This window comes from Artemia franciscana, chromosome 13 (assembly GCF_032884065.1).
Source record: "Artemia franciscana chromosome 13, ASM3288406v1, whole genome shotgun sequence".
NCBI classification, from domain to species: domain Eukaryota; kingdom Metazoa; phylum Arthropoda; class Branchiopoda; order Anostraca; family Artemiidae; genus Artemia; species Artemia franciscana.
Window position 1 is genome coordinate 30,316,745 of NC_088875.1, and position 21,642 is coordinate 30,338,386.

Genomic DNA, 21,642 nt, shown 5'->3' on the forward strand with positions numbered 1-21,642 from the left:
TAAGGAGCAGCATTAAAACTTAAAACAAACAGAAACTATTATGCATATGAGGGGTTCACCTCCTCGTAATACCTCGCTCTTCACGCTAAAGTAATTTTATTAATTTCAACTATTTATTCTAAAAGGGCTGTTCCCTCGTCAACGCCCCGCTCTTTACGCTAAAGTTTTTACTGTTTTAAAAAGTAGAGTTGAGAGAGAAAGAGTCAAACTTTAGCGTAAAGAGCGGGGCGTTGAGGAGGGAATAGCCCCTTTCATATACGGCCTTTTTGAAAACAACCTTTATAGTCTAAACTAAAGTAAAGCTGCAATTTACTGCAACTATTTATTAATTGCATTAGTTAGTTAATTATTAGATAATCATGCTAGGTTTTGGTGGAGGACAACAGATAGGGGAATGCCCTACAGATAGGTAGAGTAGCTCCATAGGAGGCTTAGACCAAGTAAGACCTTGTCCCAGTGGGGCCCATAATAGAAACTGGGAAACCCTCCCCTGGGGGTCATAATTACAGGTGGAGGAGGAAGAATGCCCCTCAAATGTACACTCAGCAGGGCCAACTCCCGTGTTCACACGTCAGATGAGTTACAAACCTTCTCCCAGTAATGGGTTAAATTGCATGGTGAAGCAGAACACCATCGTGGGAGGATCCTCTATAGGAAGACAACTGCGGCAGGGCGTAAGATCCAGATTTATGGACAATGGCCTCTGTAAAGGGCTGCCTCGATCCTTTCGGGGTACCTGCAAGACTGGGAAATTCGCGGTCAATTTTTCCCACTTGAGGAGTGGCGCCCCTCGAGGAAATTATAGCCTAGTAAACAACACAGCACTCGTACGGGATTCTGATTATTGGATAATTTTCTGGGCTTGGTTTGTTTTGATGGGCGTTTTCGGGCTGAAAAACCTCTTCCTAGCTAATTTATCTACTATGGGCCGCCTCCCCGTAGTAGCATAATATTTTGTAGGCATGAATATATAATGAGTCGGAGGTAATAGGCTTGGGTCTGTGCAGGATTTCGACTCTTGTTGATAGAAGAGCATCGTCAAGTGCTGAAAACCATGTTGTGACCAAGATGGGCCCAGGATTGCACAAAGCCTCCAACTTACTGGAGGTCCCAGGGACTTCTTGCTGTCCGGTTCTAAGCCGGTTTAAGCGCTTCGGTGTAGACTTGAGAAGATATGTTGGTCCCCATCCTGCACTGGTATCCGGGATCACTGCTTTTCTTGAGGCCAAAATAATTTCAAAGATTTAAAGAACATGAAAATTGGAACTTGGAATATTACGACGTTAAAAAATGACTATCGCATCGAACATTTTGACTGACGAATTTAGACGGTTTGAACTGGATTTATTAGGAGTTTCAGAAACTCATATCGCAGGAGTAGGAAGCATGAAATTAGGTGACATAGAATTTGTTTGCTCAGGCAGGAAGGATGGGGTACATAGACAGGGAGTAGGGCTCATGATGAATAAGGAAGCTGCTAACTCTTGTTTAGGCTGGGAAGGTATTAATAATAGAATACTAATTGCTCATTTTATGACAAAAAAGTTTAGGGTATCAGTTATAGTAGTATATGCCCCCATTGAACCAACTGATGGAGATACTAGTGACTCAGATGAATTTTACTTACAGTTACAGGAGCAAATAGACAGGGTACCAGGTAGAAATATGGTGTTTTTGCTAGGAGATTTTAATGCCCAGGTTGGTAGAAATAGGGATAGATGGTATCCTAGCCAAGGTAAATTTGGTGTAGGAAAAGAAAACAGTAATGGCTATAGGCTTTTGCAATTTTGTAGGTATAACAACCTAGTTATAACCAATACGGTGTTTGGTCACAAAATGGCCCATAAGTTGACATGGTATTCACGTGATGGTAAGACAGCGAACCTTATTGATTATGTTATTGTAAACAGAAGACTAGCAGGATCAATACAAGATACTAGGGTGTATAGGAGTGCCGTTATTGATGTTAAAAGTAAAGATCACCATCTAGTAGTGTCTAAGGTTAATTTAAAGCTGAAATTTCCGAAGGGTAACTCCCTCCTGGAAAGTTATGATGTTGGTAGACTTCAGGATGAAAATTTGAGAAAAAAATCCCAGGAACAGTTGAGTAATAAACTGTATTATACTGGCATGTTAATAAATTGAAAGGGAGCAGCCAATCCGGACTAGTCCAAATGGGGCCACAATTAGTGATAAGGAAAAAGTTAAAGAAAGATGGGTGGAACATTTTGAGAATCTGCTAAACCGAGATTCAGTTGCAGGAAAAGATATAGATGAAAATGAAAAAGTTTGTGATACCTTGGATGTGAAGGAAAAAATTTGTTTAGTGAGGAAGAATTAGCGACAGTACTAAAAGGATTAAAAAATAATAAGGCCCCAGGTGCTGATAGTATGATTAATGAGTTTCTTAAATATGGTGGCTCTGAGGTTGGGAATAAGCTACTGAAGATTATGGACATGATTTTTGAAAAAGGGGAAGTACCCAATGATTTTAGGAAAACCTTAATTAAACCACTGTATAAGAAAGGTGACAAGAGTGAGTGTCGTAATAATCGAGGCATTAGTCTGGTCTCTGTAGGTAGCAAATTACTGAGTAATATGATACTTTTTAGACTGAGACATGCTGTAGACAAAGTTTTAAGGGAAGAACAATGCGGTTTTAGAAAAGGTAGAGGATGTGTCGACCATGTTTTCACTCTTAGGTTAATAATTGAGAAGTCCCTTCGTTGTCAAACACCTTTGGTCCTTAGTTTTATCGATTATGAGCAAGCTTTCGATTCTGTTGATAGAACAGCGTTAACAAAGGTCTTATCGTTACATGGTATACCAGAAAAATACATTAAAGTGATTTGCGCTATGTACGAGAATAATACTGCTGCGGTTAAGGTAGGAAATGAGGTTAGCAACTGGTTTTGTATTAAATCAGGAGTTAAGCAGGGTTGTGTTCTATCCCTCTTTATATGGATCATTTTGATGGACTTCGTCTTAAGAAGCACAGGAAAGGCAATTGGAGACCATGGAATCAAATGGGGAGGAAGAACAGTCCTGGACTTAGATTATGCTGATGATTTAAGCATATTAGATGAAAGTGTGAGCAAAATGAATGAATTTTTAGAGGTTTTACGAGTTCAGGGTGCTAAAATAGGCTTGAAAATTAATGTCAAAAAGACTAAGTCACTAAGGCTAGGAATAAGTGAAGATGAACAGGTGACACTAGGTAACGAAAAGATTGATCAGGTTGGGAGCTTCAGTTACCTTGGTAGTATTATTAAAGATGTTGGGAGCAGTGAAGATGTTAAAAGTAGAATAGCTAAGGCTCAGGGTGTTTTTTTCACAGTTAAAAAAAGTTTGGAAGAATAGAAAGATAAGTCTGCAAACCAAGATTAGAATATTGGAAGCTACAGTGATGACAGTGGTCAAATATGGCTCTGAAGCTTGGGCACTCCGAAAGGCAGATGAAAATTTACTAGATGTTTTCCGGAGAAATTTCCTACGGATTGTTCTGGGTACCCGGCTGACTGACCGTATTTCAAACAGTAGGTTGTACGAAAAGTGAGGTTCAATCCCGTTTTCTGGGGCTATAATGAAAGAAAGGTTGAGATGGCTAGGCCACGTTCTATGGATGAAGGATGACAGATTACCGAAGATTGTCCTTTTTGGCCAACCGTCTGGGGCTACACAGAAAGCAGGTCGTCCTTGTCTGGGTTGGGAGGATGTCATAAATAAAGATTTAAAGGAAATGGGAACTTCCTGGGAGGGTGTAAAGAGGGAGGCCTTGAATAGATTAGGTTGGAGGAGGAGCGTGCGTAGCTGTGTTGGCCTCAGGCGACTTGGTGCTGCAGTGAGTTATTATTATTATTATTAGTAGTAGTAGTAGTATGTGTGATGTCATTTTAGACATGAAAAAAATGTTGAAAAATTTATAGGCTCAAAAAAGCTGACCCCCTCCCAGTGAGGTATGGAGCCCTACTATGTTCATTATGATAGCGCTTGTGTCCATTTCTTGAATTTCACAACCAAAAAAAGGTTGGTATTGTGGGGACCTGCTGTATACATAGTCCATATTCTACTACCACTAGTCATGTGAAGGTCTAAGTTCAAAAATAATCCATGGACTGAATCCAAAAGTTTAAGAATAGCTAGTAGGGAGGGGCACTTTTCAAATGAAAGATGACATATGTCATACAGTCACCAACAATTCAGTATCTAAAGGGATTACAAATGTGTTTTGATAAAACAAAACTGAATGAAAAAGTCCCCTTCACGAAGCATACGACAAAAATGCTAAGATTACTAGCCTATTACAAAGGTACATCAGAGTCCGTTTCCATAGTTCTTTTACTAAGCGTAATCGCTTCCTTTTCAAATACTGTTCAAGTCAAAACAGTTCGTGGTAACGAACTGTAGTAAGGAGCGACCCGGCTCAATAGTAACCAAAACTCTAAAAAATTGAATTTTGATATCAATAGCTACATCAAAAGAATTGCATTTTAATGCTGATTTTTAATATATAAGATTCATCAAGTTTAGTCTTACCCATCAAAAGTTACGAGCCTGAGAAAATTTGCATTATTTAAGAAAATAGGGGAAAACACCCCCTAAAAGTCGTAGAATCTTAACGAAAAGGACACCATCAGATTCAGCGTATCAGAGAACCCTACTGTAGAAGTTTCAAGCTCCTATCTACAAAAATGTGGAAATTTGTATTTTTTGCCAGAAGACAAATCACGGGTGCGTGTTTATTTGTTTTTCCCAGGGGTCATCGTATCGACCAAGTGGTCCTAGAATGTCGCAAGAGGGTTCATTCTAACGGAAATGAAAAGTTCTAGTGCCCTTGTAAGTGACCAAAAAAATTGGAGGGCATCTAGGCCCCCTCCCACGCTCATTTTTTCCCCAAAGTCAACGGATCAAAATTTTGAGATAGCCATTTTGTTCAGCATAATCGAAAACCATAATAACTATGTCTTTGGAGATGACTTACTCCCCCACAATCCCTGGGGGAGGGGCTGCAAGTTACAGAAGTGTACAGACGTTTTCAGGGGGTATTTTATTTTGTTTGGGGATGGGGCTGAGGGGAGGGGGCTATGTTGGAGGATCTTTCCTTAGAGAAATCTGTCATGGGGGAAGAAAAATTCAATGAAAAGGGCGCAGGATTTTCTAGCATTACTATAAGAAAACAATGAAAAATAAACATGAAAACGTTTTTTCAAATGAAAGGAAGGAGTAGCATTGAAACTTAAAACAAACAGAGATTATTACGCATATGAGGGGTTCTAAAAATACTTTAGCATAAAGAGCGATGTATTTAGGAGGAGACAAATACCTCGCTCTTTATGCTAACGTATTTTTAGTAATTTCAACTATTTATTCTACGGCCTTTCTGATTCCGGGGTCATTCCTAAAGAATTGGGACAAAACTTACGATTTAGTGTAAAGAGCGAGGTATTAACGAGGATACAAACCCTCTCGTATACATAATAAAAATATAAGATTATGAAAGTTTGTTACGTAAGTTAATTCTTAAGTTACGTATATTTTTTACTAATAAAAACATTCGTTAAAAATTAAAAGTTCTAGTTGCCTTTTTAAGTAACCGAAAAATTGGAGGGCAACTAGACCTCCTTCTCCACGCCTTATTTCTCAAAATCGTCTGATCAAAACTAAGAGAAAGCCATTTAGCCAAAAAAAGAATTAATATACAAATTTCATTTTAATAATTTATGTGCGGAGAGCCAAAACCAAACATGCATTAATTCAAAAACGTTCAGAAATTAAATAAAAAAAAACTAATTTTTTTAGCTGAAAGTAAGGAGCGACATTAAAACTTAAAACGAACAGAAATTACTCCGTATATGAAATGGGTTGTCCCCTCCGCAATCCCTCGCCCTTTACGCTAAAGTTTGACTCTTTACCACAATTCTACTTTTTAAAACAATTAAAAGCTTTAGCGTAAAGAGCGAGGGATTCCGGAGGGGACAACCCATTTCATATACGGAGTAATTTCTGTTCGTTTTAAGTTTTTATGTCGCTCCTTACTTTCAGCTAAAAAAAATAGTTTTTTTTATTTAATAATGATATTAAAATGGTCTTTTTTCCATCTTTTATGCTCTCATTCAAGGTAAAAATCAGTTGCGTGACAGCATTTGCGCAATAATCCATTGACGTCAATATACAACAGCTGGTTCTTTTCCCTATGACTATCTGTCATAAAACTATCTATCCAGATGGCTAGCGAGGGCTGCTGCCGAAAAAAAATGCCTTGATCCCAATACATAGCAACTGCTTTTTTCCTATTACTATCTGTAATAAAACTCTCAGTGTCTATCCAGATGGCTAGCGAGGGCTACTCCCGGAAACAATGCATTGATCTCAATACATAGCAACTTTTTTTATGGCCAACTGTCATGGGTTGGCAACTCCATTTGGCTCCAGGCACACCAAAATAGGGCTGTCACCGGAAGTATTAATAGAATACGAGGGGTGCAACTCCTTTTGGCTGCAGGTGCCCGGGTGCGGTAGTAGTATTCGTTGATAGGATACTACTGCATTCCTTTCTGAAGTATGTTTAGGGGGCATTTGTTTTTTGAAACTTAATAACAAGTAGTCAAACTCTTAGTAAGAACCAAGCAAGTTTAAAATTGACTGAGCTCCTTATTCCAAATAAGTAAGCAATAGTTTATAAACCATCAAGCCCTGTTTACAAAAATTATTTGTTATTGTCCACTAGACGTACATCAAAAGGTATTCAAGTCTGAAGTACCTTTACTTGTATGTACTACGTGATGTTCCAGGAACGAGTATGCAACCGTGCGGAATTACTTCTTCCGCAAATGGGAATCAGAATATGTAGTTCTTTCATAAATTCAAGTCATTGGTACAATGCAATTTCATGCAAATATAGTTGTCCTTTTATTTGCAGAAATTGAAAAAAAAGTCTTTTACCTTATCACTATTAATGGTATAAAGATTTGAACCAATTATTTTTCGAATAGAATGTATTGGTTCAGAAAATATGTTGGATTTGCTTGGTTTGGTAAATCTTAGTACAGTAAGTACTTGCACATGTTCGAAACCTGTTGACGCTAGTGAATGAAAGTTTCTAGAGTGGATCTATCTTCAGTTCAAAATTAAAAGAATAATCATTGTTTGGTTTAGAGTCTGCAGGACTTCAGCTATCAAATCTTCATTTTTTCAAAGTTTAGGACTTCTTTTCGTTGAGTCTTTTATATAATGAACACAGAAAAGAATGGAAAAAACAAGTTTAAAAACGAATACTTTACGAGACTTAGATTTGAGCTATTTAGCCCATAGACAAGGCTTTCATAGGCAGCGCAATAGGCTGCCTAGGTAAAGCGGGCAAAATGCATTGTTTTTTGTTACCAGAGCCCTCTATATGGAAGGAGTTGTCGAAGAAATTTCGATAGTGCTCAGTCGATAAGAAATTGAAAGTTGTAGTTTCCTTTTAATAGTCAAAAGTAATTGGAGGCCTGCCAGCCCCCATCCCACGCATCTTTTCCCAAAAATATCCAATCAAAAACTTGGAGATATCCGTCTGGTTCATCATAGCGGAAAGGTCCAATAACAACAACTCTGGTAATGACAACCTAACCACAGCCCTTGGGATAATGCCCGTAAGTTATACAATTCAACAATATTTACATATAGTATTTGTTATCAGGAAAGGGGGCGTGTTCGACCTTTTGTGTAAAAAAAAAATGAACGCCATTCAGACGAAGCTTTCATGGAATGTTAAACAAAATCAAAAGACACCATGTGCCAGTGGCTTGTCAAAAGGGGGTGTCTCAGAAATGACTTCAGAGTATTACCTTCGAACCTTCAGGCAATGATGAGAGGGGGGGGGGTCAATTGACCGAAAGAAAATATGTACACGCTACTACTACTACTGGTACTACCACCACCACTACTATTACTACTAATACTATTACTTCTATTGCGACAACTCCTAAGGCTAAGTATTAAGGTGAAAATTTCAGGAAACGTTGATAGGGAAGTTGAACTAAATTATAACACACTGTATGTACACCGGTTGTTAAAAAATATCTTAGGGACAGCTTAGAGTATTAAGTTGAAACTTCCAGGGTATGATAAGCTGGATGTTCAACTGACCAAAAGACAATATGTACATACTACTAATGCTGCTAGCACTACTGCCGCTACCATTACAACTACTACTTCAACCATCACTACTACTACAATTGTACTACTGCTACTGCTACTGCTAAGGCTTATATGCTTTATAAGCTTATTGCCTTTCTTGGCAGGCGAATGGCGAATAAAGGTTGTTTTCTTTTTTAATAAATGCATATCTCTATCAAACAAATCGTGAACTGTAGTAACGAGTGACCCGGCTCAATAGTAACCGAAAATCTAAACAACGGAATTCTGATACCAATAGTTACATAAACAGAATCGCATTTTAATACTGATTTTAAATACATAAGTTTCATCAAGTTTAGTCTAACCTATCAAAAGTTATGAGCCTGAGAAAATTTGCCTTATTTTAGAAAATAGGGAAATGCCCCCTAAAAGTCATAGAATCTAAACGAAAATCACACTATCAAATTCAGCGTATCAGATAATTCTACTGTAGAAGATTCAAGCTCCAATCTACAAAAATGCGGATTTTTTTTATTTTTTGTCAGAAGATAGATCACGGATGGGTTTTATTTATTTATTTTTTTTCCAGGGGTGATCGTATCGACCCAGTGGTCCTAGAATGTCGCGAGTGGGCTCACTCCAACGGAAATTAAAAGTTCTGGTGACTTTTTAGTGACCAAAAAAATTGGAGGGCCCCTAGGCCCCCTTCCCACGCACATTTTCCCCCAGAGTCCCCGGATCAAAATTTTGAGAGAGCCATTCTGCTCGGCTTGGTCTAAAACCTAATAACTATGTCTTTGGGGACGACTTAATCCCCCACGGTCAACAGGGGAGGGGCTGCAAGTTACAAACTTTGACCAGAGTTTACATACAGTAATGGCTATTGGGAAATGTACAGACGTTTCCAGGGGATTTCTTTGTTGGGGGGGGGATGGTAGGGAGCTATGCCGAAGGATGTTTCCTTGGAGGAATTTGTCATGGGGGAAGATAGATTCCATGAAGAGGGTGCAGAATTTTCTACCATTATTAAAAAAACAAAAAACAATGAAAACATAAATATGAAAAAGTTTTTTCAACTGAAAGTAAGGAGCAGCATTAAAACTTAAAACGAACAGCAATTATTACACATATGAGGGGTTTATCTCCTCCTAAATACCTCGCTCTTTACGCTAAAATGATTTTAGTAATTTCAACTATTTTTTCTACGGCCTTTGTGATTCAGGGGTCATTCTTAAAGATTTGGGACAAAGTTCAAGCTTTAGTGTAAAGAGCGAGGTATTGACGAGGGGGCGAACCCCCTGATATACGTAATAAAAATACACAAATATAGAAGTTTGTTACTTAAGTTAATTCGCAAAGTACGTATGTTTATTCAAAAAAAAATAAAAAATAAAAATCTAGTTGATTTTTAAGTAACCAAAAATTGGAGGGCAACTAGGCCTCCTCCCCCACCCCTTTTTTATCAAAATAGTCCGATCAAAACTATGAAAAAGCCGTTTAGCAAAAATAAAATAATATGCAAATTTCGTTTTATTTATTCATGTGCGGTGAGCCAAAATCAAAACATGCATTAATTCAAAAACGTTCAGAAATTAAATTAAAAAAACAATTTTTTTTTAAATGCAAGTAAGGAGCGACATTAAAACTTAAAACGAACAGAAATTATTCCGTATATGAAAGGGGTTGTCCCCTCCTCGACACCTCGCTCTTTACGCTACAGTTTTTTTTTATTGTTTTAAATAGTAGAGTTGTGAGAAAGAGTACTACTACTAGCTGCTAATACAGAAAGAATTAGTAAAACTTCCAGAGGTTAGTGAGGGCAGTGTTGAACTGAATCAAAACCCACTATGTACATGTGGATCATCAAAGGGATGTACTAGCAATATCCCAGCAACGCCTTAAGGTATTAAGCTGAAAATTTAAGGGCTACCAATATTACTACAGCTTTTGCTACTATTTCTACTGCTACTACTTATACTATTCCACTAAATCAAAATAGTTCAAGTGCCTCCAGGTTCTCAAATTGGACCAGGTTGTTAAGGCATCCAGGCGGGATAGGGTATGAAGCAGAAACTTTTAGGGAATGTTTATGTTACTTACTTAATTAGTAAAGAAGAGACACAGGCTATTCAACCCAACTCGGCACCAATAAGCTACTGAACCAGGTTCTACCAAAATAATCGGTCATCTAGCTGCAGTCAAATGAGTTGAAACCACGACCTGACCCACTTGTAGCCATGTTTCTGGAAAACCTCCCAGTGATTCGCTGTCCTTCTTCACGACTTTCTGTCCTAGGCTGATTTGGCCTCCTCGTTTTTTTCTTTCAAGAGGAGGGAGACACTGCAATAAGGACCTGGCATGTTAGGTTCTCCTCTGGTGGACGCATTACAGGGTCAAGCCACTAGAGGTGTCTTTTCTCAGGCCTGTTGGACATGGTAAGCTTTATCCACAATCTGCATGGGCTGGTGGTTGCTGATTTGCTGCAACCGTCCGGTCTCGCAAATAGCTCTAAGGCATTTCCGGTCTTGAATGCCTAGCTGGAATTATTCTTACGCCTCTAGTGGCCATTTTTTCAATTAATGTCTGTTCGTTTTTCATTCCCAAAGTTTTATTACCGGTTAAAATAATTAATATTTCTCAATATTTTCGACGTTCTCAACTTAAAACTAAAATATCTGATTTAAGTTCTCATTCTTAATTAGTGACGTTCGATTTATTTCAATATTCCCCTCAACATTTCCAGAAAGTTTCAGCTAAGTACCATTAGTGGTTACTGAGATATTCCAGAAATGCCCCTTTGACAGCCAAGATACACACAGTGTTTTCTATCTGATTTCAACATTTTCGGAAAGTTTCAACTTAGTGCCTTTAACTGTTCCTGCGATATTGTACACACCATTTTAACAATCTGGATGTATGTACTGTCTTTTGATTTGTCTAATATCCCTGAAAGTTTCAACTAAATACCATTAGCTAATCCTGGGATATTGCAGGTACACCCTTTGGTAAATGGGATGTAGATAGCTGTATTTTTTAATTATGTTTAACATCACTTTCAACATTTTTCTGAAAGTTTCAAACTTAATATGCTTAACTATTTCTGACATATTGCAGACATGCCATTTTGACAACCAGTATGCATATGGTGTCTTTTGATTTAGGTCAACATCACAATTGATATTTCCTAAAAGTTATAACTCAACAGTTTTAGCTGTTCTAGAGATATTACAGCTATGCCCATTGACAAGTGGGATGCACGAAATGTCTTTAAGTTCAACTTGTCACAAAAAATTATATGAATCTTTCAACTTTACACTCTTCCCCAGATGTTCTTGAAATATTGACCTTACCCATTTGTGAAAATATTGCAGATAAGTCCTTTAGACAACCTGGAAGTACTATACCATTTAGACAAGCAGGATGAAGATAAACTCTTTTTAATTAGTTGAATAGTCTTAGTTATAATTTATAAATTTTAATTAGTGACGTTTGATTTATTTCAACACTCCCCTCAACATTTCCAGAAAGTTTTAGCTAAGTGCCTAGTGGTTCCTGAGATATTCCAGATATGCCCCTTTGACAACCAAGATGCAAATAGAGTTTTCTATATGATTTCAATATCCCCCTCAACATTCTCTGAAAGTTTCAATTTAATACCCTATATAGTACACACCATTTTCACAAGCTGGATGTATGTACTATCTTTTGATTTAACCCAAGATCCCTGAAAGTTCAACGAAATACCCTTAGCTGATCCTAGGATATTGCACGTACGCCTTTTGATAAACAGAATGTAGATAGCTGTATTTTTAATTATGTTTAACATCTCTTTCAACATTTTTATTTCTGTAAGCTTCAACTAAATATGCTCATCTATTTCTGATATATTACAAAAATGAAACTTTGACAACCAGTATACATATGGTGTCTTTTGATTTAGTTCAACATCACAGTTGACATTTCCTGAAAGTTATTACTTGACAGTTTTAGCTGTTCCAGAGATATTGCAGCTATACCCATTGACAAGTAGGATGCACATAATGTCTTTAAGTTGAACTTGCCCCAAAAAATTCTCTGAATCTTTCAACTATAAACTCTCCCCCGGGCATCAAACAGTTCGTGGTAATGAACTGTAGTAAGCAGCGACCCGGCTAAATAGTAACCAAAACTCTAAAAAATGAAATTTTGATACCAATAGCTACATCAAAAGAATCGCATTTTAATACTGATTTTAAATATTTAAGTTTCATCAAGTTTAGTCTTACCCATCAAAAGTTAAGAGCCTGAGAAAATTTGCCTTATTTTAGAAAATAGAGGAAAACACCCCTTAAAAGTCATATAATCTTAACGAAAATCAAACCATCAAATTCAGCATATCAGAGAACCCTGTTGTAGAAGTTTCAAGCTACTATCTACAAAAATGTGGAATTTTGTATTTTTTTGCCAGAAGGCAGATCACGGATGCGTGTTTATTTGTTTGTTTTTTTTCCCAAGGATGATCGTATCGACCCAGTCGTCCTAGAATGTTGCGAGAGGGCTCATTCCAACGAAAATTAAAAGTTCTAGTGCCCTTTTTTAGTGACCAAAAAATTAGAGGGCACCTAGCCCCCCTCCCACGTTAATTATTTTCCCAAAGTCAACGGATCAAAATTCTGAGATAGCCATTTTATTCAGCGTAGTCGGAAAACCTTACAACTATGTCTTTGGGGACGACTTACTCCCCCACAGTCCCCGTGGGAGGGGCTACAAGTTACAAACTTTGACCAGTGCTTACATACAGTAATGGTTATTGGGAAGTGTACAGACGTTTTCAGGGGGATATTTTGGTCGGGGGAGGGGCTGAGAAGAGGGGGATATGTTGGGAGAACTTTCCATCGAGGAATTTGTCATGGGAGAAGGAAATTTCCATGAAGGGAACGAATGATTTTGTAAAATTATAAAAAAAACAAAGAAAAAATATATATGAAAAGGTTATTTCAACTGGAAGTAAGGAGCAGCATTAGAACTTAAAACTAACAGAAATTATTACGCATACGAGGGGCTCACCTCCTCCTAATACCTCGTTCTTTACGCTAAAAATATTTTTAGTAATTTCAACTATTTATTCTACGGCTTTTGTGATTCAGGGGTCATTCTTAATGAATTGGGACACAATTTAAGCTTTAGTGTAAAGAGCGAGGTACTGACGAGGGGGTGAACCCCCCTCATATATGTAATAAAAACATGAGAATACAAGTTCGTTACGTAAGCTAATTTACAAGTTACGTATATCTTTTACCAAGAAAAACATTCGTAAAAAATTGAAAGTTCTAGTTGTCTTCTTAAGTAGCCAAAAAATCAGAGGGCAACTAGGCTTCCTCCTCCGCTCTTTTTTTCTCAAAATCATTCAATCAAAACTTTGAGAAAGCTACTTAGCCAAAAAAAAAAATATGCAAATTTCGTTTCAATTATTCCTCTGCGGAGAGCCAAAATAAAAACATGCATTGATTCAAAAACGTTCAGAAACTAAATAAAAAAAAAACAAGTTTTTTTAACTGAAAGTAAGGAGCGACATTAAAACTTAAAACGAACAGAAATTACATCGTATATGAAAGGGGCTGCTTCCTCATCAACGCCCCGCTCTTTACACTAAAGTTTTTTACTGTTTTAAAAAGAAGAGTTGACAGAAAGAGTCAAACTTCAGCGCAAAGAACGGGGCGTTGACGAGGAAGCAGCCCTTTTCATATACGAAGTAATTTCTCTTCATTTTAAGTTTTAATGTCACTCCTTACTTTCAGTTAAAAAAAACTTGTTTTTTCTTATTTAATTCTTGAAATATTGACCTTACCCATTTGTGAAAATATTGCAGATAAGTCCTTTTGATACCCTGAATGTACTATACCATTCAGACAAGTAGGATGTAGATAAACTCTTTTTATTTAGTTCAATAGTTCTAGTTGTAATAGTAGGATTTGCAGTCACAGTCATAATTGCCGTAGTCACAGTCACAGCTGCAAATAGTCAGAGTATCAAAGTAGCCACTGTAGCAGTCGAATTGCATTGGTGTTCGCAGTTGCAGTCATAAGTAATCGTGATCGTTCGCATGCATTGGTGTTCGCAGTTGCAGTCATAAGTAATCGTGATCGTAAATATTTGCATCTTAAGTAATTGCAGTTGCAAGAATTAGCATCTCAAGTAATAGCAGTCGCAATTAATCATGGTTGCAGGTTGTCACAGTTGAAAATAGTCTTAGTTGCAAGTGGTCATAGTAACAAGTAGTCACAGTCGAAAGTGGTCATAGTAACAAGTAGTCAGAGTCACTAGTATTCCGAGTCACATGTAGTTAGAGGTGCAAACAGTCAAAGTCACAAGACATGGCAGTTGCATATGCAAGTAGTGACAGTCAAAGTCACGAGCAGTTGCAATTGCAGTAGCAATTCATTGCAGTTCCAGTTGCAATTAGTCATAGAAGAAGTTGCAACCACAGTAGCAGTAGCAATAGTGTTCCTGAAATTCTCAACTGAATACCATTAGCCACTCCTATGTCATTACAGATATGCCCTTTTGATATCCTGGATGTACATTGTGTCTTTTCATTTAGTTTAACATCCCCTCAACATTCCCTGAGGTTTCACTATAATACACCTAGCCTTTTCAGACACCCAGGATCTAGTCACCAAAGCCATGCCAAATTAAAATCTGGCAGCAGCGGACACATTTTTTGGTGGCGCAATGCCAGAAACTGATTGGCGCAGTGCTGGTGATTGTTTGTCATTTGTTCTATTTTTAGAATTATGTTGCTGTTTTTTTTTATTTTGCAAACTAAATTAGTATCAATCCTTATTGAAATTCCTTCTTCCTTTTAAGCAAGAGTTCTTGGAATACCCAGTTTTCAGCTTCATTACCATGACCAAACCTTGGAGAAAATAAAGGCAAGAAATCAAACATAAATTTTCCCAAACATTCTTTTAATCCAAATGATAAACAGTGAGACCTTAAACAGCCTGAAGGTCGAATTGATTGAATTTATAGTGAATTTAAAATCTTATTTTAAATTGATAAAAACAATTTAAACTAAAATAAATTTCCTTGTGCCATATCTCCATAGCTAATTTATAGGACCTCAAGGGAATACATTTTTCTTTTATTTTTGGTTATAGAAAAGGATTCAAAAAAACAATTCTTATTTCATAATATGCAGAATAATTGTAGTTGACTGCATTTCTACTATATTTTACCTGCAACCTCTCCCCCATAGTGTACATATATATAGCCCAAATTATATACTTTCTAAGTGTTTTCTAATCCTTGATTTGGCAAAAGTCAATTCAATTTATGAATATATATGTTAAAACAAGAGTGATGCATGGCAAACTACAGCCTTTAATCAAACAGTTCGTGGTAACGAACTGTAGTAAGGAGCGACCCGGCTAAATAGTAAGCGAAACTCAAAAAAATTGAATTTTTATACCAATAGTTGCATCAAAAGAATCGCATTTTAATAATGATTTTCAATATATAAGTTTCATCAAGATTTTAATCTTACCCATTAAAAGTTACGAGCCTGAGAAAATTTGCCTCATTTTTGAAAATAGGGGGAACCCCCACCCCTAAAAGTCATACGATCTTAACGAAGATCACACCATCAGATTCAGCGTATCAGAGAACCTTATTGTAGAAGTTTCAAGCCCCTGTCTACAAAAATGTGGAATTTCGCATTTTTTGCCAGATGACAAATCACGGATGTGTGTTTGTTTTTTTCCCAGGGGTGATCGTATCGACTCAGTGGTCCCAGAATGTCGCGGAAGGGATCATTCTAACGGAAATTAAAAGTTCTAGTGCCCTTTTTAAGTGACCAAAAAAATCGGATGACACCTAGGCCCCCTCCCACGCTCATTTTCCCCCCATAGTCACCGGATCAAAATTCTGAGATAGCCATTTTATTCACCATAGTGGAAAAACCTAATAACTATGTCTTTGGGGAAGACTTACCCCCCCCCCCCGCAGTCCCCGTGGGAGGGGTTGCAAGTTACAAACTTTGACCTCTGTGTTTCCCCCCCCCCCACGGAGAGTTGAGGGGGGGGGGGTTACATGGGAGGATCTTTCCATGGAGGAACTTCTCATGGGGGAAGAGACTTTCAATGGAGGGGGCGCAGGATTTTCTAGCATTATTTAAGACCACAATGAAAAAATAAATATGAAAAGTTTTTTCTACTGGAAGTGAGGAGCAGCATTAAAACTGAAAACGAACGGAAATGATTACGCATAGAGGGGTTTACCTCCTCGTAATACCTCGCTCTTTACGCTAAAGTATTTTTAGTAATTTCAACTATTTATTCTACGGCTTTTGTGATTCAGGTGTCATTCTGAAGGAATTGGGACAAAATGTAAGCTTTGGTGTAAAGAGCGAGGTATCGAAGAGGGGGGAGCCCCCTCATATACGCAATAAAAACATACGAATATAGAAGTTCGCTACGTAAGTTGATTCGTAAGTTACGTATATTCTTTACTTATGAAAACGTTCGTAAAAAATTAAGAGTTATAGTTGCCTTTTTAAGTAATCAAAAAATTGGAGGGCAACTAGGCCTCCTCCCTTGCTCCTTTTTTCTCAAAATCTTCCGATTAAAACTCTGAAAAAGCCTTTTAGCCAAAAAAAAATTAATATGCAAATTTCGTTTTAATTATTTATGTGCAGAGAGTCAAGATCAAAACATGCATTAATTCAAAAACGCCCAGAAATTAAACAAAAAAAAAAACAAGTTTTTTTAAATGAAAGTAAGGAGCGACATTAAAACTTAAAACGAACAGAAATTACTCCGTATATGAAAGGGGTTTTTCCTCCTCAACGCCCTGCTCTTTACTCTAAAGTTTTTTACTGTTTTAACATGTAGAGTTAAGAGAAAGAATCAAACTTTAGCGTAAAGAGCGGGGCGTTGAGGAGGAAAAGCCCCTTTCATATACGGAGTAATTTCTGTTCGTTTTAAGTTTTAATGTCGCTCCTTACTATCATTTAAAAAAACTTGTTTTTTTTGTTTAATATAGTAATATGGATTATATAACTTCAATGAAATGAAATTATAATCTATAATATTATTTTAAAAAACTTTTTCCACAAAATAAGTTTTTCAAAGAAAAGTAAAGAGTTCCATTAAGCCACGAATGAGCAGAAATAAAGTTAAATAATCTCCCAAGCAGAAAACTACCACAAATACTATCAATAAATAAATGAAACTAAAAATAAACAGAAATTACAATAAATAACCATGTCAGACTCAAAACAAAACAAAATTAGCATGAGTAGGACTGATAACCCCCATACCTTCTCAACACTAGAACATAATTTGCGCTTTACTTTAAAAAAAATGACTATGGATTGTCAGTTTAATTGACATATACTGATATTTATTCCTTAAAGTTTTGATATTCTTTTATTTATGAAAGTAAGAGAAATGAACACATATAGAACGTGTTTTGTTTTCAGTAAGCGCAAATTATGTTCTGGTCTTGAGAAGGCATGGGGGTTGTCATCACTACTCATGTTAATTTTTGCTTGTTTTGAGTTTGACTCAGCTATTTATTGTAATCTCTGTTTGTTTTGAGTTTCATTTATTTATTGATAGTGATGTGTGATACTTTTATGCTTGGAAGATTATTTGACATTATTTCTGCTCATTGTTGGCTTAATGGAGCCCTTTACTTTTCTTTGAAAAACTTGTATTGTGGAAAAAAATTTTAAATCAAATTTTGTTCGCTTTTATTGACATAGTCTTTTTCATGGAAAAAACAATATTTTACATCTTTTCAGTTTTTTTTATAAAAATCCATATAATGGGTAGCTATTTGTATGTTGGAGAGACTTTCCTAACAATTTTTAATTCTGACACAAACAGTATTCCTTAATTTATTTTTATAGCTTCTGAAGTTGACCTGAAAAATAAAATCTAATATCATTCCAAAAAGATTTTACCTATGCTCTTTGACAACCTGGATACACTTATATTCCTTTTATTTATTAAAATTATAAGTGTCTTATTGGCAACCATAAACACAATGCCTTTTGATTTATTTTAAAGCAACATTGGTTTTAAAGAATAATGGACTAATTGCATAATTTTGGGGGGTTAACACACCTAATATCTCTAAAGACATAGTAGCTGGACCATTCTACTATGCTGACCAAAACAGCTGTCTCAAAGTTTTGACTAGATGCATATGGAAAATGAATGGTTTGGGAGAAGGTTCCATTCTCTTTTTACTCTTAAAAAGGGGACCAGAACTTTTGATTTTGGATCAAATTAGCACCTTTAAAAGTTTCAATGATATTCCTAGCTATTATAAAGTGGTGCTGCCTATGATATTGCTCATATGCTCCTTTGAAAACCTGCATACATAGTTTTCTTTTTTTTAAATGAAACTCCTAAGCATTACCTATAAGTTTCATCTTAATACACCTAGCATCATTAGTTACAGTAACTGTAGTGGTAGTATTAGAAGTACACATATAGTGTCTTCTGGCTAGTTCAAAGTACCCCACCACTTACACTTAAAGATGTAAATTAATAATGCAAGTTGCTCTTCAGATATTGCTTTGCTACCTTTTTGATTGTTTACATGCTTGTAGTTTGTTTTGATTAATTTCCACATCTGCCAAAATCATCCTTAAAAGCTTCACCTTAATACCCTTAGCTTGCACAGTAGTTACAGTAACTGTAGTGGTAGTATTAGAAGTATACATATAGTACCTTCTGGCTAGTTCAAAGTCCCCCACCACTTACCCTTAAAGATGTAAATTAATAATACAAGTTGCTCTTCAGATATTGCTTTGCTACCTTTTTGAAGGTATACATGCTCATAGTTTGTTTTGATTAATTTCAAAATCTGCCAAAATCGTCCTTAAAGGCTTCACCTTAACATCCTTAGCTTGCACAGTAGCAACAGTTATAGCAGCATTGGCAGCAATATGGGCATAGCACCTTTCATTTCTTCAACATCCCCTTCAACACACACTGAAAGTTTCAGCTTAATACATACCATTAACCATTCCTGAAGCATTTCTGATGTCTTCTTGACAACCTGTGTGGGCATAGTGTGTTTTGAATTAGTTCAATACAGTTTCTATGCATCCCAATTTTTTCACCTTGATATCCTTAGTTTTAATAAGAGTGGTAGTAGTAATAGCAGTAAAATCAATTGTAGTTGCCTAAGCTTTAGCAGGAGTAGTAGTAATATAAGTATAATAATAGTAACAGAAGCAGCAGTATGAGTTAAAGCAGTAGCATTAGGATGAAAATATCATCTTTTGGTTTTGTTCAACATCCCTCACAGCAAGCCCTGTTAGTTTCAACTTCACATCCCAAACTGTTCCTAATATAATTGCTGTTACACCCTTTTGACAACCTGCATACAGAGGTCATATAATGATTAAGTTCATCTTCCCCCCCCTCAAAATTTTCCCCTTCATACCATTAGGCATAGTTGTAATAGTAATCACAGTAGTAGTATTGATACTACTAATTATGGTATTGAACAGCAGTAGTATTAACCTATTGCATTTTGGTCAGTTGAACATCCCTCTCATCAAGTCCTGGAAGTTTCAATTTAATACAATTAGCTATTGTTATGACATTGCTAATATGTCCTTTTGATAACCTGTATGTTCATAAATACTTCTTTGAATTTTCATCTCAATGCTCTTAGCCCTACAAGTAAAAACAATAGAAGTAGTAGTAGTAAATGTAGCATGTAGCAGTAGTGTGCAAACAATAAAGTAATTGCCTACTTACAGCCCTTTTTCTGATGACTGTGGGGAGGTTGACATCCCCAAAGACAAAATTACTGGACTTTTCAACAATGCTGAACAAAATAGCTCTCTTAACATGTTGATTGGATATGTTTTGGGGAATGATAGGCTGGGGGAAGGGGTTGATTGCCCTCCATTCAGTTTTGACTCTTAAAAAGGGCACTATAACTTCCAACTTCTAACCAAATGAGTGCCATCTGATCCAAAGTTTATACAGCTACCTGTTCAATAAAAACCTTATTATTGACCGTGATTCATAGCTTGATGACAATATATTGATTGACAATATAGCTTGACCATAATTTACAAAACTCTTGTCTACGGGCTCTGGGGGATTGTGTCACAACCCTTGCCCTGAGGGCTTTGGGGGGAGGGGTCATCCTCAAAGACATAATTTCCTAACCTTCCAAATATGTTGAACAAAAAATGACTATTTCAAAATTTTGATTGGATGTGTTGGGGGAAATGGAGGCCATGGGAAGGGGTTAGTTTCCCTCCAATCAATTTGGACTATTAAAAGGGGCACTAGCCCTTTCAAAACATAGTGCCTACACTGCTCTTTACTTAGGCAGCCCTAATGAGCTGTCTATGATTTAACCACTTTCTATTGCTGAAATAATGTATTAGCCTATGTTTAAAGGTCCATAAAGGGCTTAAAATTAAATTTTCAAAAGGGCCTTAAAATATCATGCTCAGAAAGAGCATAAAAAAGGCACTGAGTGGTATATTTGACAAATTCAAAGATCATTTATGGAAATATCTTCATGTTTATTGTTCAGCCTACCTTTAAAAGCAAAGCTGAGTAGACCAGTACAAAGAGTACTGAAATCAAAATATACACAAGGATACTAAAATCCAAAGAGAAACTTCAAGACAGAGAATTAGCAGCTGCTTGTCATAGTTCAACAAATCTCACACAAGGAGACAAAAGGAAGATGGCTAAACACCTAGTCTTGACTCAAAACCCATATGTTCGGCTACTTAAACAAAAAAGGCATCAGAAAAACCAGGCAAGTCAAAAATAACCAAATAGGAATGCAATTTCAGCTTTAACTAAATTCATGAAAATTAAAACATCTAACTAAACTAGGCTACCAAGACAAAGGAAAACATAGCAAGACGCAATAACTATAGGTTGTGTTCCAGGGACTTACTGTAGTAACCGAATGGTTACTATTTCCGTTCCTAGCGGGAAAATGGTTACTGCCCAACCCGCTGGGAACGAGAATAGTTACTGCTCGCGGTAACCGCAGTAATGTCAAGTTTACACGCATAGGATTTTGTAAAAATTTTATTGCGAAATCCTTAAAGGTTCCAAAGAAAGTGTTCACACGTAAAGAAGCGTCTATATGCATAAGGTAAGCACGTAATTAGTGCCGGAAATATTTTTGAGGGTGAAATATTTGAAAAATTCAAACATGGATTCGTATTTTCGAAGAAAGTTGACGGTTAAAATTGGAAATTTTGGAATTGAAAATCAACAGTCAGAAAAAAAAAAAAAATCAATAGAAGGAAGAAGAAATCAATTGATGAAAAATTTATATTATTGATTTCATTTATTTTCTGAGTGAAGGGAATTAAAGCTCTTGCTACTACTTTTGTTTGAGAAGTATTATTTTGCCTTTTCATATAAATTTATTGCGTGGTTAGAGTTTCTGGAATTTCCCTTTCCTGAACCCAATGTTTCCTAACACTTCTAGCCCCCTCAGGGAAGGGGGCCAAGCATCTAATTGGATATCAGAAGC

The 21,642-nt window shown here is 36.5% G+C and overlaps 1 protein-coding gene across 1 annotated transcript in view; it reads right to left on the reverse strand.

The window, feature by feature from the left end:
* The window catches only part of LOC136034783 (von Willebrand factor A domain-containing protein 5A-like), a gene marked incomplete at its 3' end in the record, with an annotated part of 73,921 nt that extends 52,762 nt beyond the window's left edge, over positions 1-21,159 (reverse strand). The window contains 1 exon segment of the mRNA XM_065716194.1: positions 21,052-21,159.
* Between the last annotated feature and the right edge of the window lie 483 nt (positions 21,160-21,642).